The sequence below is a fragment of the Carettochelys insculpta genome, chromosome 1 (assembly GCF_033958435.1).
Source record: "Carettochelys insculpta isolate YL-2023 chromosome 1, ASM3395843v1, whole genome shotgun sequence".
Lineage (NCBI taxonomy): Eukaryota > Metazoa > Chordata > Testudines > Carettochelyidae > Carettochelys > Carettochelys insculpta.
Window position 1 is genome coordinate 59,965,283 of NC_134137.1, and position 19,628 is coordinate 59,984,910.

The 19,628-nt window shown below is 46.9% G+C and overlaps 1 long non-coding RNA gene across 1 annotated transcript; it reads left to right on the forward strand.

Annotated features, from left to right (window-relative positions):
- Positions 1-119: 119 nt before the first annotated feature.
- Positions 120-19,435, forward strand: LOC142009278 (uncharacterized). Its single transcript, XR_012644409.1, has 3 exons — positions 120-236; positions 16,385-16,529; positions 18,796-19,435. It is a non-coding gene; the product is annotated as an uncharacterized LOC142009278 (long non-coding RNA).
- Positions 19,436-19,628: the final 193 nt, after the last annotated feature.

Below are 19,628 nucleotides of genomic sequence, written 5' to 3' on the forward strand. Positions count from 1 at the left end.
GGCTGCAGCCTGGCAGCTCCCTCTGGAGTGTGCGGGACGCGGCGGCAGCAGCGACTCAGGCGGCCCGGCGCTGACTTACTGGAACTCCCGCCCGCCCCGCAGCCGCAGCCCGCCTCCGCCGCGTGATTGACAGGCCCGCCCGAGCCAATGGGCGCCCCTCGCCTCTGAGGAAGCGCTCTGCCGTCGCGTTAGTCGGAGGCCAACTTTCCATGAGGGTTTCGGGTGTGTGGCTGCTGGTAAGTCACCGCCGGGAGAGCGTTGGCGGGAGCCCGGCGCGGCGCGGAGCAGGGCTTGTTTACTACCGAAGAGCCGGTCAGTGGCTTTGGAGTTTGCTCTCTCCAGGGTTTTGCAGCGGCGGGACCCGCCTGCCGGCCGCAGTTTGGTTGCTGCTCCGCAGGCACGTTGCGCTGCTCCCGGGTGGACTTCCCGCGCTGCCGCCCTGCGTGCACGAGGTGGCAATTATCGCCGCCTTTATTGTGTGTAATGGGTGCTCTGGGTGTGAGGCCTTATCACTCGGGTAATAAAAGCGAGTGTGGGGGGGGGCAGGTGCTCCAGCAGGGCTCGCCGCGCTTGGGTTTGGTTCCCCGCTCTGTTCCAGACCTGGAGCGGCTGCCCTATGCTTGTCTGGCCGTGCCTGGGTTCTCCGTAGCGCGGGGGGTAGGGGTGCTGCCGCGCCCCCTGGCTGGAAGGAGTTTCCCTCATACCCAGTTTGGCTCGGTGGCTCTTTGCGCCCCTACCGTACACACTGTTCCAGCACTCCCGGGTCATGCTGCCCAGTGGACGTAGTGGTGCTTCCCTGCCTCAGAGCCTCGTTGGGAGGAATCACACATTGAGTGGCTGTGTTGGTGCCGGGTTATTAAAGAGGCAGTTTGGGTGGCAATCCTGCAGAACCGTTCTTGCCCCTCGTGTACATCAAAATGTGCCATCGCAGACGAGGAAGCATCTTCTGAGCCCACCTACTGGAAGAAAAAGATAGGAAGCCTACCTAGAAATTCTGTAGGGAACCCAAAGCACCTAGCAGCGGAAACTCATGATACAATATTTTTAAAAGTCCATCTTGTCTGTTCAATGGAGGTGAAGTATTCAAAGACTGTGGTCAAGGAAGCTACACAGCACCTATGGTAGATAATGAGACAGGTAGAGACAGGTAGGCATGTCCTCTCTCCCATCTATCAAAATCAACAGTCTGCTGGGGTAGCCCCTACTATCTCTTAGCATACAAGGGGCTTTGTTGTCTGGTTTTATTTTGAAAGGGGAAGTTTTCCTTGAGAGCTCATTAATGGTCAGTTGGTTGTAGGGGTGGTAAGACCCAAGCTTCAACCCTCTCAAAGGGAGAATTCCTGCCAGCAGTGTTGGACTGTGCAATGTCTGAGCTGATGCCTGCAGACAGTTCTGTTGTTGCCACAGTCTGTTGTGGCTTTGGATTTCTCCCTGGCTGCGTGGAGAGCCAGACTGTTTGCTGTTGCGGACTGAGGACTGTAAGCAGCAGCAAGGCCACTGAGCTACTTACTCCACCCACCTGACAAAACTGTCAACACTTGTAGAAGAGACTCTTCGCAGTTTCATCGGCCTGAGCGAGCCCTTGATTTAGAACATACAACAGCATGATTTAGTATCCTTTTTTTCCTGCATATGTATTATATATTTGTTTCTCTCTATATGTAATATAAATATATATGTCTTGATAGATAGAAATAAATGTATAATATGTGGCTCAATGCCCTCCCTCTCCTCCAGAACGAGAGACCCCCCAGCCTTCCACTCTAGTCCAATCCCATTCCACTCCTCGAGAGCCAGGTACCCCCAGCCTCCGTGCTCTAACCCAAAGCCTTCTCTCTCTCCCAGAGCCAAGCACCCCTAGCATTCCACCCCCCAACTTAACCCAGTGTTGACAACTCACCATAGCTGCTTGAAACCATGTGGTTCTCCTTCCAAGCTGTGGGGCACATGCACAGAGTGGCGGATGGTATTCCCAGCGTGCGGCTCCAAGCAGGAGCCACATTTCATTTCTCAAAGAACTGCATGTGGCTCAAGAGCTGTGGCTTGGCCACCATTGACCTATGGGATAAATTAAAAGACAATTCTTCCAACACAATTAGACTTTCTGTTCTTCTTGACAACTGACTGTTGCTTAATAACAAAAGCATCCTAGGGGGAGTGAGGATCAAAGTGATTATTGGCGTAACTTTGTCATCTTCACTATTGGCCGCTGCACATTGCCAAGAGATGCGAACATTGGCTCAAATTGCCTCTGTTTTTGCAGAAATATATTCAATATTGTGTGTCAGTGCATGACCTTGAGACAATTAGATTTTTAAATTAACAGTACATTTAATATTGCTTTTCTCAGCAAACTACAAGGCCACATACTTAATAGGGCTTTTTTTCTCCTTCCCAATGAGGCATCATTTCTGGGCTATGCGTACAAAGGGCAGTATGTTCCAAGGAACACAGCAGTTTAAGTTCTGTTTGAAATTAAAAGAAAGATGTTTTCTTATACAGAAAAGATCACAATGGATGATTCATGACTGTATTACAACACTGCGCACAAATTGGCAACTCCAAATTGTAAAAGATACCATTTGTCCTTACTAGCAGTGGTACATATAATAAATGTGCTTTTGAGATGGACTAATAAATCACAACATTCAACAGTAGTAGATGACAGTTCATCCTTAATTCTCACAATTTTATTTCTATTTTTATATGTTTAAAGAGTGTGAGCTAGTGGCCTTTGTTGTAATTTATTGATTTTGCTGGTTAAAAATAACAGGTTAAAAATCCTAGATTCAGGTCACTGGCTTCTCTTTGGGAGTGGCTGGCACACCAGACTGTGGAGGCCAAGCTAGTGTTATTGATGGTAAAACCCTGCAAATTGTTGAGGACAAGAGTGAACCAGAAGAACTGATGAAGAGGGAACCCAGACTGGGAAGTGACCCAAGGAAAGTGACTGTTAAAACTGGAAACTGAGTTCAGCTCTGGAAAATTAGTTTCACAGGCCCCTGGTTTGGGAGCCAGTGAAGGATGGGATCAGGACCCCTGTCCCGCCCCATACCTCCTGCGGAGTGTGGAAACTGCTCAAGGATATTTGCTATTAAGCCACACTTGCCCAAGAGTAAGGGCAGCCCCAACAACTCTCACGACTAGGTAGCAGTGCCGTGGTAAGCTAGGACTGCCGTACCTAATCTTGCCATTTGAGCCAGAACATCTTATTTGTTGCCTATGACTGGATGCTCTCTGATGGATTGTATCTACTCGGCAACACTGGTAATGTGCTAGACAATATTGACCTCCCGTGGTCTGGCAAATTCTCTCCTCTGGCACAGGTCAGGTCTTAAGGGTGTCAAAGGAGAGAGGTTTAACCTCTATAAAACAATGGGTTAGTGGGATTGTTGAGGTATGTCCAAAGCAGGTATCAGGAAACAAATTCAAAATTTCAAAAATTCTGCATTTTATTGACAATTCAGGGAGAAGATGCAAGGAATAGATAGGATTCAATACTACATCATTTAAAACCAATGAGTGTTAGACATATTATATGCTGTAAATTCCACTCCATCCCCATAGATCTTTAGTGAGAGAAGAAAGGCCTATGGGCCAATTCTGCATATTTTACTCAACTTGAGTAGTCCTTATTTATGCAAGTAGTCCTGGTGGCTTTGGGAGAGTGAGCTTTCTCCATCAGAATTACTTAGGATGCCCCAGTTTAGAAACACACCTGTGCATGTGCATGAGTACTTTCCTAAATAGAAGTGCTTCCTGAATCACAGCCTTTTTAATAAATGGAGGGTATGGCCCCTTCCCATCAATCAATTTAAGAATCAAAGTACCAGGGTGACACAAAATAATTAATGATGTGAGCTTCTAACCCCAAACTTTCAATGTTACTGAATACTTTCAGGAAAATTCTCGCAACTTCTAAACAGCCTCTTTTGGATCTACTAAAGGTGCAACCTTTTTATTTGTCCAAGTACAGTTTAATACAAAGACTGCATGGTGTGAGACATCATCAGGTTTATTCCATCTCCTAGGATGCCCTAAATGGTGAGGGGCAACACAGGTCATTTTCTACTCCTACACCTATGTAACCCTAGTGGCACTGATACCACGGATAAGGGAAAGTGTAGTCTCTGCTCACCAGCCTTGGCTGAGAGTCAGATGGCTTTTAGCTCATGTGGTAGATCACAGGGCTTTAGCCCCTAGGTCACAGGTTCCGTCTCTCCTGCCTACAACCCAAGTGCATTGGCTTTACACATTCATCCTCAACCATTCTCCCTCATCATGTACGGCTTCGTCTCATATTTCTCCCAGAATAAATGGCTGAAGATTGTTTTGTATTGTCATTTGCAGGGGCTCACATGGAAAGCATAGTTTCCTGTTCACATACTGAATATTGTATAATCCAATAACTGTTTGAGGCAACCACAATTAGGGGTTGAAAAAGTTTTCTTTTTAATACAGCATGTATATTTCAGTTTCTGGAGTTTTCATTAGGTGAAATGATGATTATATTCAATGGAAAGCACAGTATTCAGTACATATCTCCTTTTTGTTTATGTATTTTTGAAAACGTTATTTTAATAGAAGAAAATAGAAATAATGCCAGGTATCGTAAGTGGTGTAGGGTTTCAGCAGGGATTCATTTCTGGAGGAGGCCCAGGTGCAATTTGCTTTGATTCCTGCCCCATCACTATCCACGCCTGTACAACTTTCTGTTGGAGGAGCATAGCTTCAATTTGTGATCAAGTATGCAATGGGACCCCAGGCAGCTGGGATGCATATTCAATGCTTCCCTGGCTGTGTGAATGCCACCCAGCCCCTGCCATCCATTTTGGCATCTCCCTTGACTAAAGACCTCTTAACAATGGAAGGTGTAGATACCCATTATCTTCTGTCATTGATGGTGATCACTCATTGCCCAGTGTGATCTTCCATGGGAGTTGTGGATCCTCAGGCTTAATTAGTCACCCATCTTTGAACAACAAATTCTTTTACAGTAACTGTTTCTAGGTGAGGCAGGAGGATATTGACCATGACTGGAAACCAGTCTCTTCTTCCCCCTGCACTTCTTGTCCTCCTCAGTTTGTCAGTGGGCAAGTTTAAAATGCAGAGGACTATCACATAGTACTTCCCTCCATTTTGAGCGATCCTGGGTGAATGTCTCTGAAATGCCAACGTAAATGTTGCACTTCTTTAAATTATCCTTCAGCAAGTCTTTCGGGTGCTTCCATTGTCCTTCCACATTATAGTACCCTTCTTTCAGCTGAGAGAACATGACCTGTTTTGGGAGAAGATGGTCTGGGATCCAGACAATGTGACCAGTCCAACGAAGTTGCTGACTGATGATCATTGCCTTGATACCAACGGTCTTGGCCTCTTCCAAAACACAAATCTTGGTACCTCTGTCTTCCAGTTTGATCTTCAAGAGATTGGTGATGCCTCTCAAGGATTTTCAAGTGGTGCCTGTAGCTTGTCCAGGTTTCAGACCCATACAACAACGTTGGGATAAAAATGGCCTGAAAAACAAGAATCTTGATGTCTGTTCAAATGTTGTGATCTTCAAAAACCCTGAGCTGCAAATGAGCAAAGGCTGCAATGGCATAGCTTAGACAGTGTTGGATTTCTTCATTAGCATGTCTTGGATGAGAAGTGACTTTCAAGGTAGAGGAAATGGTCGACATTCTCCAGTACTTCTCCATTTTAATAGATGGACCTGTGTACTGATCTGTGACTAGGAACTTCCAGCTCTCACTGTCCTGTTCCTTATAGACTAACAGATATTTTGGAGCATAAGCTTCCGTGGGCAAAGACCCTCTTCATCAGATGCATGAGTGGGGGATGGTTTCACAGGAGTATTTAAGAGTGGGTCACAGTAGGAGGGAGGACCAGAGCTGACAAGGTCTATTCAGCAAGGTGGAAATGGCCCAGTATCAACAGCACTTACCAAAAGAGAAAAAAACAAGTCCGATCAGAGAGGGGGATGTGAGCCTTTGTCAGAGTCTAATGGGGAGACATTAGCACCCAGAGCAGGGAAACTGCCTTTGTAAGCTGCCAGCCACTCCCAGTCTCTGTTTAATCCATGGTTAATGGAGTCAAATTTGCAAATAAATTGCAGCTCAGAGATTTCTCTCTCCATTTGATTTTAAACATTTTTTTGTTTCAGAACTGTCACCCTTAAATCTGCCACTGTGCATCCAGGGAGATTGAAGTGCAACAGTCCTCGCTGCCAACTCTGCTCACTTATCTACACCAGTGACATCATCACAGGATCTAACACCAATTGTACCATCAGGGGCGCCTTTACCTGCACATCTACTAATATAATATATGCCATCATGTGCCAGCAGTGCCCCACTGCAATTTACATTGTCCAAACTGGACAGTCTCTACGTAAAAGAATAAATGGACATAAATCAGACATCAGGAACGGTAATGTACAGAAGCCTGTGGGGGAACACTGCAATCTCTCTGGACACTTAGTGCCAGATTTAAGGGTGACAGTTCAGAAACAAAAAAATTTTAAAAATCAAATGGAGAGAGAAATCTCTGAGCTGCAATTTATTTGCAAATTTGACTCCATTAACCATGGATTAAACAGAGACTGGGAGTGGCTGGCAGCTTACAAAGGCAGTTTCTCTGCTTTGGGTGCTAATATCTCCCCATTAGACTCTGACTCTCACATCCCCCTCTCTGATCTGACTTGTTTCCTCTTTTGATAAGTACTGTTGATACTGAGCCATTTCCACCTTGCTGAAAAGACCTTGTCAGCTCTGGCCCTCCCTCTTACTGGGACCCCACTCTTTAAATACCCCTCTGAAACCACCACCACCCCCGCTCATGCATCTGATGAAGCAGGTCTTTGCCCACGAAAGCTTATGCTCCAAAATATCTCTTAGTCTATAAGGTGCCACAAGACTTCTTGTTGTCCTTGAAGCTACAGACCAACGCGGCTAACTCTCCTGATTCTTGTCCTGTTCCTGTCACCATTCACCACCGGATATTTTACTTGTGCAAGTGTTGTTTTCCCAAACCTGGAAGATGCCTGTGTGGAACTTCTTTTAGAGTGGGGAGACTGGCACACAACAGTCACCACACTGTCCTTAACAGATAAAGGACTGGAAACCAGTGACATGAATACCACAACTATCCTCTGTCATCTGCAGCCTTCATCTGCCTTCATAGCTGTTGTAACATTACACAACAGTTTCACTTCCACTGTGCGGTTGTCTTTTGTCTGCTTTAATGTGGAGGACTTCATGGATCATACTTTTATCTGTAATCTCACCCTTGACCATTCTGCCATGGGTGACCCTCTGGGAGTACGTGTCTCCAGGCAGCAGTGCTCTCGGGATCATTGTAACATGGAAGCCTCTCCACCATTACAAGGTGGTGATCCATGATCTTCTGTCACTACAGCCTCCATTTATATTATCTTTTCACATTCAGGGCCCTGGGTTTTACAGAAGAACATAAGAATAGCCATTACTGGGTCAGACCAAAGGTCCATCTAGCCCAGCTTCCTGTCTGCCAACAGTGGCCAGTGCCAGGTGCCCCGGAAGGGGTGGACCAAAGACAATGATCAAGCAACTTGTCTCCTCCCATCCTTCTCCAGCCTTCAACAAACAGAGGCCAGGGACGCCATTCCTACCCCCTGGCTAATAGCCTTTTATGGACCTACACGCCATGAACTTATTTAGCTCTTCTTTGAACTCTGTTGTAGTCCTAGCCTTCACAGCCTCCTCGGGCAAGGAGTTCCATAGGTTGACTGTGTGCTGTGTTATACTACCAGTGTAATCCAGGACTGAAATCAGCCCTTTATGTCCAGTACATGAATAGAAGCACAGCACACCAAGCACAGCATTTTACATTACTTATCTCCTTCTCTCCTCCACAAGATTGTGATGTGGCTTAGGAGTAAGTTATGCAATAGTGTTGGTCTGAACATTGAAATTTGACTTGTGGGATAATGTGTAAATAAAACTAGCAGAATTTGGCTCATTAATATTTGATTTATTTTTTTTAAAAATGTATTTACTATTTACAGTAACATCTAGAAGTCCCAGCTAAGATGAAATCACTGCACTAGACTCTGTACAAATACACAGGAAACAACAGTCTGTGCACCAAGAAGCATACAACTTGAACAAGATGGACAAAAAATATGCTCTCCATTACACTGGTGTAAATCCTAAGTGATTCTGTTAAAGCTAGTGATGCCATCCTGGATTTATACCAGTATAACTGCCATCAAAATTACTTGGTCTACTGACATTTCCTGACCACTATATGAGTTCTAACTGACGAATAATCTTGGAATATTTGGAGACAAGTATTACTGTAAACTAGAGCTAGGAAAATAATGCCAAAAAAAATCTTTGGTAAATATTTATTGATGAATTTATCTCAGTAATGTTCATAACTCATTTGTATTCTGCTTCTGCAAATAATTCAAACAAATAAGTTTTATGGGCAAAAAAAATATATAGGAACAAAATTTCAAGCTTGCACTTTGAATACCCATGGGAACCAAATGTTAAATTCACACATAGGTATTCATGCCAGTTAGAGACGAGAAACAGTAACATGACCAATTGTGACTAACGCGACTCAAATTTCTACTATACATAAACAATTTTTGGATAAAATAACGAAAAGGATATTCACTGAATGAACTCATATGATGAATACATTTGAGGAAATCACAATCTGCTCATATGTATGTCATGAGCAGAAAAATAAGCTAAATCAATCAAAGAAATTGCCACAAATTATTTTCTCAGCTCTATTATAAACCAATGCAACCTGAACTTTATTTCAAACATTTAAAAATATTTCAGAAATTGAAGGAAAAATGCTAAAAATACATAGCCATTACATGTTATTTACTGTGGACCAATAAAATAAACAACAGAAGTAATGCTTGCATAGTTATATCCCTTTTTAATGTGTCATGCAATCATTGACTCAGTGTAAAAGCAGGAGTTTATCAGGTTTCAGTTTTGACTCAATCATAGGGTCCACCCATATTCAAAGGCCTATCTGTCCAGGAGTAAACATACTATGAATAGTGTGTGTATTTTCCTGGGTATCGTGTTTCTGTTTTGTTGAATATATGAACCATTATAATATTCTCCCACATATTACATTCAACATTTTAAGTGAATTCATCATTTGTTTTTTTCCCTGGTGTATTGCTGGAGGAAAAAGTGACTTGCATCACATGATAGTATTTGTATATTCAATAATTTTATGTTTAAGCATTAAACCGAAAACAGAACATTTGACAACTATACTATAATCCAGTGGTTCTTGTTGCTTTCATAATGAGGAGGCTTTGTGATTAAATCCAGTACAACACTTGATAGTTACTTTTTCTCTTTACTTCATCGAGAAAATGTGTTTTCTACATGTTTGTTTCAAGAGAATTATTTTATAGCGAAAGTCACTAGGGAGGCCTGAGAGGTAAATCAGATTCTCTTTTCAAAAAGCTGACCAGGATTAGGCCACCTTGATTACACTACTCAAAGGTGTGGATTTTTCATAGCCCTGAGTGATGTAGCTTTGGGCCAGGTCTTTGTTTTAGCAGTGCTCACTCTGCTTGTAGCCCCACTGAATTTGACCTGTAGGCTTAATTGTTTTCTGGAGCAGGTGGGAGGCGCGTACCCATGGTGGCTCCTGGCCAGCAGCCCAGTGCAACCCTAGGGCAGTTTTCATTCGTGTGAATTGTTTGTGGGGATTGTTCTACATCTAATTTTAAAATAATGAAATTAATATAAAAAGAACCCACTGACATGCACAGTAGTGTCTGTTTATGATGCCCCTTTACAGGAATCAGTGATGCAGGGGGGACAGATTCTGTCTAAAAGTGGGGACACAAGACCTTGCTGTGTGTGGACCTGCCTGTACCGCTGCTCTTTCTGCTGAGGTCACACCCCCTTGCAAAGCCAGAGGATAGAGCCAGGTAGTGGAACCTGGGCCCTCCACCTACCCAGAAATTGGGGGAGGTCCTGAGAGCAGCCCCCAAGCCACATCCCTGCCTCTGTGCCCCCTACCCAGGGCAGGTGGAGCATCCTCAGCTGCCCACAGCTGCCTGCACAACTCTTTCTCTGACTTGGCTTCAGCTTCCTGCCTGGTCTGCAGTAGGACTTCGAGAACTAAATTGCTGCCTGGGCAGCTGTGGGGAGCTGCAGAACACTCTCCTGCCCTGGGCAGAGGGCCAGAGGAACAGTCGTGGACTAGGGCAGCTGTCAGGCTCCCTTGCTTTGGGCAAGGAGGCGGGAGGGGGGCATCTGCAGCTCTCAATAGCAACCCAGTCTCCCCTGGCTGCTCACACACTGGCCAGGCTGTGGCTTCCAGCCTGGTTGAGGGGCAGGGCCTTGTGAGGAAACAGAGGGGTCCAAGTCTGGGCTTGGTTGAACAGTGAGCAGAACAGGCCCACCCATTTTCAAAAAAGTGGGAGGATGCGGCCCTTTGTCTACACCCCTGTTCCAGCACCTTTGCTGTGAGGCTAGATTCACCAGGGAGGCCTGGATAGGACAACACAGAGCACTGCAGCACCTAACGTTGATATGTCCTGCTGCCTAGTTTCGGAGGAGAAGCCACGTTAATCTGGTTCTGCAAAAACATCAAGGAGTCTGGTAGCCCCTTAAAGGCTGACAGTTTTATTATGGCACAGGCTTTTGTGAATTGCCGCTCACTTAACCAGCTGCATGAAGGAAAAGAAGAAGAAATGGAGAGCAGTGGTACAGAGCTAATTCAGTCAGGTTGGATGTGGATACAGAGGTGAGAATACCTAAAGTGGGAAATTGTTCACTGTAACCAGAGAGCTATTTCCAGTCCCTGTTCAGACCCATACTGATGCCCCCCAATATGACAACATTTTTATGGTTGACTTAGGACAAGGCTTCCTTAGCTCTCACCCCCAAGTGCCCCTCCTCTACTTGTTCTACACCGATGACATCATCATCCTCTGGACCTCTGGAAGCAGGTCGTTCCTGGCTTACAGCAGCTCCGCAAACAGAAACAGGTACTCCCCACAATCCATACACCCCACGACACAAACACTAACCGAGGAACGAACCCTTGCAACAAACCCCATTGCAGCACTGCCCCCACCCCCAGTACAATCCTTGCTGTTCCCATTGACCAGAAACTGGCCAATAGGAGCTGCCTGGGCTGTGCTTGTGGTCGCAAGCAGCTCATGAAGCCCCCTTCTCATAGGATGTGCACCATGTAGAGACGCAAGCACTGGCCCTGGCAGCTGGCCATTTCTAGTGGTGTGCGGGGGTGCAGCAGCCATGGAGGCTGCCTGAGGATCCCATGGGCTCCTGGCTGAGAGAAACCCAGGGTATGTGCTTCCCACCCAGAGCCTGGACCTGGTACCCCACTCTTTCCCACACCCAAACTCCTTCATAAGGTCACAGCCCCATCTTGCTACAAGTCACAACCCAAATGTTCTGAACCCTCTCCTTTACCCCTGCCCCAGGTCACAACTCCTTCCTAAACACTGCACACGCTCCTACACATCTCCCCTAGGTCAGAATCCTCTCATGCATCCAAACCCCCTCACGGATCCTGCATGTCCTCCTACACTCCAATCCTTTGCCCTGGTCACAATCCTTTCCTTTACCCAAACTCCCTGCCAGACCCAACACCTGCCCCTGCACCCCTTTCTGCACTCAACCTCCATTTCAAACCCTGCACCTCCTCCATTAGTATCATAGAAGAGTGTCACTTTTGGCCACTTACCAAATTCTTGGCACCCCACCCATCAAAAATTATTGCCCAGTCCTGGTTTGAGTCCTTGCTCCTCCACATCAGGCAAAATGGGGATGTTCCATCAGGTCTCCCACATCCTGGTCTGAGTGCTCTTAACACTGAGCTGTTGGGCAAAGAGGAATGCAGACCACCCCCTTCCTTGGGCTATGTTTAGGCAGCCTGCAGGTGGAATACCCAGGGAGACACCAAGTTTGTGCAGACCTCCAGGACTTAAGCCTGAGTTAGGCACCCCACTGTTCTGTCACGTCAGGACCTAGGCAGATACATGCGTGCCCAGCAGCAGATATTTAGAGGACTTCTTCAGTAGAATCTTAAGCACCTGGGGGAGTAGGTGGCAGCTGAGCAGTAGTTTTGTGCGTGCCAGTGGCACCTAAATGTTGGCCTTTGGTGCCTAAAGAGGGATTTAGGCACCTAAGTTTCACTTGTGAATCTAGCCCTGAGTACCTCTCCACTGAGTTACACATCTGTAGCGTGGTGACAGTTAGGACTGCATCAAGATTTGCCACTGATTGGCATGGGGGATACATCCCATATAATGGCTTGGGTATGTGGAAACTTAGTGTGTGGCCAGCTGGATGTAAGTTATAGAATGCTAGCTGGTTAGGACCCTGCTCCTGTGCACTAAAATTTCCAGCAGCAGTACATCAGAGTGCGCTGCAAAACATTTAGTGTATAGTAGGAGACTTGACCCTGCTGGTTAGTGCATGGCAAGCTAATATGCTGTAAATGTACATCCCAGGTTGACACTCACCCTTTCTCCATGTAGATAGGGCCCAAGTCCATGAAAAAGGAACATAGGTTTAAATTCTTCAAGAGATTATTGTTGGACTGTATTTTTTAAAATTATATTAAAGAAAAATTAACAGCGTCCCTATAAAGAAAATATTGACTTAAAGTTTTGTGTCTTTCATGGGATGAAATAAAAGCAGAAGTGTTGTGGTGTTTCCAAGCTTGTGGGAGGGAGTTAAGCATCACAAAACTGGATGTCGGGGGGCAGGGCCTGGAGGAAATGAAGGGATGAGTGTTAATGGAGAATGTTGCAGAACCATTCAAGCAAGCACGTTGCAAAAGTGCTGCAGGATCTGAGATAAAGCAGCTGGTGATTCTTTAAAAAAAGTCACCCACCTTCTCTCTTTGCTGCCGGGGCTGTAACTAACAGAGCTGTCTATCAAAGCAGCATATATATCCTAGGTTGAAGGCTGGGGCAGCAGCCTGCCTACTCAAGTTTCTTTTCTGTTCTCCAAGGGCCCTCAGTTCAGCTATCTGTTGCACTAATGGACTCCCTTCATCTGTAGCCTTCTGGTGAGTGGCAGGATAGGATGCATCAGAGCTAGCAGAGAAGGAGAAACAGGAAGGAAGGGGGAAAAGTGAGGAAAAGATGAAGAGGTGAAAGATGATTAAGAGAAATCACATAAAGGAACAGATGCCAAGGAGGGGAAGAAGAACAGACGGAAAAAGGAAAGAGAAAATGGATGGAAAAGAGGTAGCTGCAGCTATGGCAGGATGTGAGGAGTGCCCGCTTGTCAAACCATCCATATTTCATACCAATGGCAGCTTTTCCACCTTCTCTGGGACTTTGGCACCTCTGCTTACCCCTGGAGGCCTGCCCCCTGGCCAGGCCAGAAGCCAGAGCTGCACTAGGGAGACCCAGATTCTCCACCTGCCCTAGGTGGGGACTAAGAGCAACCCCTAACCATGTCCCCACACCCTGGGGCATGCCACTGCTGGTGGGACCTGGGGGCAAGGGCTCTGGTCCCATCCCCCCACCACACACACACAGAGGCCAGGGCCTGCAGCAGAGCAGGTTCTGCCCTGGCTGTGAGGTGGTAGGAAGCCCCAGGAAGGTTACAGGCAATGAGGAGCTGGGCGTGGAAGACTTCTCTGCTGCAGCTCCCACTGTTACTGCCCAGGCCTCAGCAGCTGTCACACTCCACCAGGGCTCACTCTGTGCCTGCCTCTGGCTCCCACTGCCAGGATGCCCTGCTTCTGGTGACAGGCTATCCCCTTTGCCACTTGGGCTTTGTGCCCAACGCAGCACCCACATGTGGCACGTCTTGTCCTGTTGCCTCTGGCCCAAGGCTTGCATTTTGGGGGGCAGTTCTCCCTCCCCCCAACTGTGCTCATGCTGCCACCACTATGTACCTATCCAAGGCTACTATGGCCATGTTAGAAATGAGTGGGTACTTCCAAAACTGGCCCTCCCAGTTCTGGTGCCCCCCCCCCATGGTGCTCAGGGCCCCAATAAATCTTAATCTGCCTCTGAATGCAGAGGCGGCGTACAGCAAGAGTCTGCAGTTGAGAGCTGAGACAAGATTGGGTAGGGGACAAACTGCTGTTGCCAGTATTGTCTTCTATTGGCCCCTGGGATTTCTCTGAGGAGATTCAAATGGGAGTTGATGCTAATGCTGTGAAGGAGACCCCAGCTAATTGCAGTGCTTTTGCTGGAGGAGCGAGGCTACACCAGCTGAGTGGGTGGAGCCAGCAAAGCTGCATGGATGACTCTTCCCACCCCAGGAGATAATTGCCCTGAAAGTGCACCAGATAATTTCATGGTTTCCTGAACACTTTCCCCATCCCCTTACTGATCTCTCTGAGGCAAGGGACAATCTAGCCTATAAGAACTTTGTGGTGATTCTGCTGTAGCCAAATGAAGAATCCCAGAGGGTAACAAACCCACATACAGCCCTAAATAATTCCACTGTGGATGAACAGCCTTTAAAGAAGCTGTTTACAACGAAAAGAAAAATATTAGAAAATGTATAATCTGGGTCTAATTTGTAAGAAGAGAGCTTGGGACCTGATCCAGAGTCCACTAAAGTCAACTGGAATCTTTTCATCAACTTTACAAGGCTTCGGATCAGGTACATAATGCTAACCCAACATGCTTCCACTGATACTGGGCATGCTGTGTCTGTTTCATGAGCCAAGATCACCACTAGCGTAAGTAGATGCAGTTCCCTCTATTGCAGTGGAGTAGCCAACCGTAGGCATTTATTTGATGCCTCTTTTAATTTACTCGTATTCCTGTTTGTCCCATGAGGTGTGACAGCCTCTTTAACGCACCTGAGCAGATTAATATATGGTCTGTTTTGGGGCATCCTTCAGTAGTCATTATGCTTCCCTGGAAGATTTCATTCTGTTTCTGATTCCTTACTTACCAGCGAAGCAGAAGTCCCAAGGTGCCAGCCCAAATGCCCTCTGATAATGATACAGTGCTCCTGAGGGAATGCAGTGTCGCTCTGCATGCACAGAATTCATGGCCCTCACAAATTCCTTTGCTTTCCCACAGAAAATTACTTCTGATGGGGAAGTAAAGGGAAGTCAGAAGAGCAGTCATGAGTCCCTCCCCAACAGAGAAGGCAAGTCAGTTTGGGCACTCGGAGCTACTGGTAGAGATATAAAATCACTGCAGGCATGGAGGCTGGGCAGTCGTGTGTGAGAGAGAGACACACACACATGCTGTACTTGCGGCACACTCAACATGGAAGGACAGAGCTTTGGGTGCTTCTGAAGAGAGAGATGTGGGAAAGGCTCAGTCCGCTCAGGCAGAGCAAAATGTAGCAGCCTGCTTGCTTAGTGAATTCTTCCCATTGTTCTTAGTGAATTCCCCCAGGATTATAATACAGTTGTGAAAAATTTGAAGGCTCCTTTACATTGCCAGAGTGATGTAAAGAAGCCATATTATACGGGAGAGTTTGGCCTTATACATTTTTATGGTACTTTGGTGATTAGAACAGGTCTACATTTTTGAACTGAGAAAAATTTGTGTCACTATGTAGTCCATGACCTGTTTGCTAGTGATATTTCTGTAGATGGCCAGCAGTCGATATACATCACATTTGAGTCCCCAGCCCTCACGTGCTCTTCAGTCGCCTGTGATATAACATGGAACATATGGCGGTGTTTATTTGTTGACCAGTAACTGGAAGTAAAAGGTCAATACTAGCTCCATTACTCCTAGACAGAGGGGCTTGGGGATTTCCTCCATTGCTCTCCAGTCCCACCCACTGTACTGTAGTTTAAATAAAATGAGCAAAATACTTGAAACCAGCATGATTATGTTGCATTATTTTAAGAACTGAAATACTTGGCACTGAATTTTTGATTTTTGGTACAGTATTTTCCCAGGAGTAAAAGCTGATAGACTTATTAATAAAGAATTGGTTGCCAAGTTACAAATGGGGAATGCCTCACAGCACCCTAGAAAAAATAACAATACTTTCCACTTTAATATCACTTTTCTTCCAAGGATCCACAAGCACACTGTAAACACCAAAGCAAAAATACCTTTGGGACGTAGGGTGAATATAGTATATATAAAATCTCCTGTTCATGCCTCACAGGGTGTGTGAAGGGGCTACTGTATGAAATGCAATAACTGTTCAACAGTGCATAGCAATACTACTACCCAACGGTTAAGTACAGGAAGTAAAGAAGAATACCACAAACATTTGAAAATATAAGAGGTAAATTAGGTAGCCAGGATGTAGTTTTAGCTGAGTTGGAATTTGACCAGACACTAGGGGGTTAACATTCTGTTTTAGAAAGTGCCATGGAATGCACAGATTAGCTTTTAAGCCTGCGCTATTGTGTTCTCTCTTCATAGGTGAAAGTCCCATTGGCATCTATAGCAGTTTCACCCAGGAAGTGAGAGAGAACTCTCCAAAGCAGAAATCGGTTGTGCTGACATGAGAGAAGAAATCTGTACTTGGTTCACAGCTCCAAATTCTTACTTGTTTGGTGGAACTGAAGTGAGAATTGTAACAGCCTTTGGAATTCAATGTCCTTAAGGAATGATGACAGCCCTTTAATGATTCAGATTTGTTTTCATTCAAATTAATAGATTTATTGTATTTTTCCATAGTCTGTCTTAGTTTAAGTGTACATCTACCTTGACTGTTTCCTGGTAATTTTAATATCAGTGAGATTTTTTAATAAACAAACAAAAAAGCAAAATATGCTCACTTCAAAATATTGTAGAGATAATTTCTTTGCATTTTGTTTATAACCGTTTTTAAACAGGTCATCAGATTTGAATGGTAAATGTTAATCACCCATTTGCTGAACAATTCTGACCCATTTTTAAGCAGCTACCACAATAATAAAGTTGCTACATAAGCTTTAAAGAATAACCCTCCATCAGCTTGTCATCATGTAACTTTCATAACACCTTTAGAGAGCAGAAACAAACGGTTAAAAGAAAAGTTAGCTGACTCATTTCATGGGTAACTGGTGTTCGTACTAGCAGCTTGGAAGATAACTGATAAAAATGTTATCTAGTAAACATAAGATATATTTAAAAGTAGTATACATAGTTATGTACAAATTAAGTTCCGTTAATTGTCCTAAATTTGTGTGCAGTTTGTATTAGGTAACACTATTCTGATAGCCTAATTGAGGTAAATTAATACCCCAAAAAAGAGAGATTCTTTTATTTTCACATCTTTTACAGAACAATTTTATTTAAAGAAGAATGCAAAGTCTCAGAGGTGCTACCTTTTTCCAGTAAAGATATCAAATTTCCAGGCACTCTGTTAATTGAGAACTCAGTGACTTCATCGGTGGAGTTACACTGCAATTACATGAAGCAGAATTTCTCGTAGAGAGGATTCATTTCTTCAATTCTACTTCTACTACTTAAAAGCAGAGGCTGTGCCATTTTATTTTACATGTACAATTCAGTTTCATAGTTAAACACAGTCAAATTCCATAAAGGTAATTCATGTCTTTCCACATCCCCATTAAAATAAGGTGTAAATCTTGTCACTATGGCTGTGTCTGGACTACCAGGTTTTGTTGACAAAATGGCTGTTTTGTTCACAAAACACAGGGGCGTGTCCAGATTGTCAAGGCCCTTTTGGACCTGTGGCGGGAGGAGGAAATCCTCCAGGACCCCAAGGAACACCAAAACATACAGCAGGATGGCCACTGCCCTGGCCGAACAGGGTCACCCCCACTGCATCATGGAGCCAGGGCTAGGTGAAGGTCAAGGAGCTGAGGCAGGGCCATGTCCAGGTCCGGGATGCTGCCCAACCCTTGGGGCAGGACCAGCCACTTGCCCCCGTTATCGGGAGCTCCACAGCATCGGGGGGGGGAGACACATCCCCCCACATGCCGCAGCATCGACACAGTGCTTGAGCCCCCAACCACCCACCGCAGCAGGAGCCCCCACAGGAGGAGGAGGAGGAGGAGGAGGAGGTGGCAGCCCAGCCCCATTCCCTGCCAGAGCAAGATTACAAGGCCAGCCTCATCCTTATCCAGGACCATGTCCCCAGCAGCCAGGCCAGGTCCCAGGCATCTTTGGAGCAGGGTGAGGGTCTCTCTGATGAGCACCCCATGCGTTACGCACCCCAGGCTGTGGTGGGCAGGCGTAGACAGGGTGTGCTGCACATGTCCTTTGGCCGGCCCAGGAAGGACCTCGAGCTGCGGCCCCAGCACATGGAACCACGTGTAGCGGGAGTGTGCGGCACCCAGACCCAGCAGGCCGGCCCCCTGCAGATGGGCGGCATTCTGCTGCCAGCCTCACGGGAGGCCAGACGAGCCCCGGACCCTGGGGAGGCCCTCCCAGCACCTGTCATGGTTGGAAGTGGCCCAGCCACAAGGGTGCCAGCCTGACCCCAGACATACCAAGTACAGCACCTGGCACATGGGCATGACTTTAGGCAGGAGGCAGCACTCGCTCCTACAGACAGCATCACAAGCTGCAGGGTTATGTGGGGGCCCTGAGAAGGGCGAGGCTGCTCACAGCTCACCTGTCACCCATAAGGGGACCCCTCCATGGCTGGCTGTACCCCTGCTAGCCCAGCGAGCCGGCGGGGGAGGGGGTGGTGCACAGCTGTCAGCACAGTCCTGGAGGCACTGTAGAGCCCCATGTGTCAGGGCCCACTATGCAGGCCACACATGGCTCTGCTCCTGGGCCATCCTCGTCCTTCGGCCCAGGTGTTGGGTGGTGGGGGTCATGGCCACGGGGCTGCATTTCATGAATGAACTCACTGTCTCTCCTCATCGTCCCTACAGCTAGACATGCACTGACCAACAGCTGAGCCACCCCCCACCTCACCACCAGGCCAAGCCCGCAGCCAGCGAGGCAGTTGAAGGATCTGTGAGGACCTCCAGCAGGACCACAATGCCACTGTGTGGGCCATGACAGGGATAATGGATTGGCAGCTCAGCGCTCACAGGGAGTGGTACTGTGACACCAGCATCTGGCAGGACATGATGGCACAGACATCTGCCCCCTGCCCCTGCTGCCCTGCCACCGCCAGCCTTCCCACAGGCCATCCTGGACCTGCGCCAGTGGCTGATGGCCATGGCGGCCCCCCCAGTTCCCAGGGCCCATCTGCTCCCCCTGCCCACCCAGACCCCACTGCAGCCCCTCCCTGCCCATACCTCCCTCTGCTCCTGGCCCCAGCCGAGCCTCGACAGGGGCCACAAACCCGTGTCAGGAGGGGATTTCAAGATCGATGCCACTTGGGTCCTGCTTTCCCCAAGGTTCCTGGTCCCCAACCCCCTCTGTGTTCTGAGGCCCCACAAGCCCTGTCTCAAGCCTCCCCCAACACTGTAAATGGTTCAAAGATGTTTGCATTTTGCTTTCTTGTCAATAGTATTGTATGACACAGTTTTGTTTGTATGTTTTTTTCCTTGTTTTATTAAAACAGTTATTCGTTCACACACTTGCATCCCTTTTCATTATGCAGGGGTTGGGGAGGAGTGAGGGGGCGAAGGAAGGGGTCATGGAGGGGACGGGGTAGGGCTGCAGGCCTGAGGCCCGCCCCCCGCTGGGGGGGGGTGCCCTGGAGAGGGCTGCTGGGGGCCATGGGAGAAACTGTCCCTCAAGGCCTCATGGATCT